This window comes from Octopus bimaculoides, chromosome 30 (assembly GCF_001194135.2).
Source record: "Octopus bimaculoides isolate UCB-OBI-ISO-001 chromosome 30, ASM119413v2, whole genome shotgun sequence".
NCBI classification, from domain to species: domain Eukaryota; kingdom Metazoa; phylum Mollusca; class Cephalopoda; order Octopoda; family Octopodidae; genus Octopus; species Octopus bimaculoides.
Window position 1 is genome coordinate 1,423,657 of NC_069010.1, and position 2,644 is coordinate 1,426,300.

General features: G+C 36.8%; 1 protein-coding gene across 5 annotated transcripts in view; it reads left to right on the forward strand.

Annotated features, from left to right (window-relative positions):
• The first annotated feature begins 841 nt into the window (after positions 1-841).
• Positions 842-2,644, forward strand: part of LOC106877375 (uncharacterized) — a 69,263-nt gene continuing 67,460 nt past the window's right edge. For all 5 annotated transcript variants that reach the window (XR_008267072.1, XR_008267073.1, XR_008267071.1 and 2 more), the window contains exon 1: positions 842-907. The gene's annotated coding sequence lies outside the window, so the exon portion shown is untranslated. The remainder of the gene's footprint in view (positions 908-2,644) is intronic.

Sequence of the window (2,644 nt, forward strand, 5' to 3'; positions counted from 1 at the left end):
ACTACTGAATAATAATAATAATAATAAGAAGAAGAAGAAGAACCGAACAGCTACGAGGATTGAAATGGAAAATACGAAGGTTGTGGAGAATGAGGAGAGTAGAGACATGATACCAATAGTAAATGGCATACTTGGAAGTATCAGCAGTCGACTACCAACATGGCCAAGAAAGATTGGTACAAATGTAAAGATAGAACACCTAAAAAGTCATCATTGGTTGGAATCTGCAAGAAGTCTTTGCAGTGTTCTTGAAGCATGACCAGGAAAATCAGTGTCCCCTTAAATCTGCTGGATGTGGACAACTGGCACTTTCCAACATACCAAACAGTGAGTTTTCATCAAATATTAATGATAACAAAAACAACTAATAGTAATAATAATAATAATAACTCTCTCTCTCTCTCTCACAGACACAAGGCTTGAGGTTTTGTGGGTGGGGAACAGTGTATTACATGGACCTCGCTGTTTCATTGTTACTTATTCTATCGACACCGAATGGACGAAATGCAAAATGTACCCCCAGAAGAATCTGAACTCAGAACTAAAGAAGAATGAGATGACGCTAAGCATTTTGCCCAAAAGAAATCCAAAAGAAATTGGTAAAGAATGATTAGTTTAGCAGTTACAAGATGTTTGCCTCCTTGTCACAGCTAAAATCATTAGCAAAATACCAGATAGTTGAAAAGAACAGATAGCTTGTTACTGTAAGCAGGCAAACATTTTGTAACAGATCTGCCGGTTATACTAATTCTATATATAATATTTAATTCTGTCTACATGTGTGAAATGTATTGTTGATACATATACAGAACAAGTCTTCAGTTTCTCAAATATAACATCTGAACGCAGTTACTATCTTTTACAGGTTCCAGATGTGAAAGTAGAGGATATCAAATTGTTCCAAATGGTAATTATATTTTCCAAAACTTCTTTAATGTTAAACTAGTTGGTATTATTTATTCCCACTTGCTGAAAACTCTAACCTTGTATATATTTCGACCTTCTTTGATCTCGCCAAATGATGGACGCTCAAATATTACCGAATAGAGATTTGCTTAAACACACTGAAACTGAAAGCTACATGTACCTTGGTGTACTAGAGTTCAAAGACATAATGGAGTAGGAAATGAAAGAGTAACTGAGAATGGAATATTTCCGAAGACTAAGATTAGCGTTGCGCACAAAATTCATCGGATGGAATAAAATCCAAACAGTTAATAAAAATCCGAACGGTTAATACAAACGAACACATCTCTCCGGTGTGGAGCTGGAATTAGAAAATGGCAAGAGAGAAGTGATGGAAATGGATACGAAGACAAGAATATTGTTGACAGTACATAGAGAAATCCACCCTAAGAGTAACACCGATATGCTGTACTTGTCCAGAAGAAAGGATGGAAGCGGTCTGATCAGTTGGTAGGGCTGTAACGGAGAAGAGGAAAACAACTTAAAGTAGTATATAAAACCTGTGGTGGCGCCATTGTTGAAACATGCAAGGAAGGTCGGCGTCATCGAAACTAAGAATTGTGAAATGAAAGAATTTAAAGAAAAGATGAGCGCAAAATGACTCAGCCTAGAAGAAAAATATAGGGTCAGTTTGCAAGAGATGCGAACGTCAAGACAGAAACAGAGGACCGGTGGCTATGGGTGAGGTGGAGTGACCTGAAGAAAGAGCCAGAAGCATTCCTATATTCAGCACAAAGAACAATCGTTAAGGAACAACAATGTGAATTGCAAAATAGACATTACCGACAGCGACAAATGCAGAACGTGTTGTGAGAGAGGTGAAACGATATGGCACATCGCTAAAGAATACCTGAAATTGGCATAATGCAAATACAAACGACAACATGAAAATGTTGCAAGAATGATCCATTGGAAGCTCTGTGGAAATCACAGCTTACAAAGATCGAATAAGTGGTAAGGGCAAACCGCAGGAGTCACCGAGATTGGGAATTGCAAAATTCTGTGGGATGCAATAATTCCCTAGTGCAATTACCTGACGAGACATCGGAAACCGGACACTGTTGTGATGAATAAAAAAGAAAGATGTATGATAACCGACGTAGCATGTCCCGATGACAAAATAGGTTGAATGTGATAGAAGAATAAAAAATAAACAGCTATGAGCATTTGAATAGGAAATACAAATGTTGTAGTCGATGAAGAAAGTAACGTGATACCAATAGTAATTGGTGAACTTGGAAGTATCAGCACTCAACTACAAACATGGCTAAAAAAGACTGATGCAAGTGTGAAGGTAGAAGACCTATAAAAATCAGAATGACTTGGTAATGCAAGAAATTTCCAGAAGGCTCTTACAGCACGACCAGTAAACAAATGTCACCTTAGTCCGCTGGCTGTGGACAGGTGAAATTTTAAATCATACCCCCCAAAAAAGCTGTGAGATTTCATTACATAATGATGATGATGATAATAATAATAATAATAATAATAAAGGTAACTCGAATGTGGAATCTAAAATCAGAAACAATTCCTATCATAGTAGGTGCCTTAGGTATAATAAAAAAATATTCAGACAAATACATAACAAAGACACCAGGACTTACAAATATATATAACATACAGAAATTGCACTACTGGGTACTGCACACATTCTACGCAAAACACTTCAATACAGTAA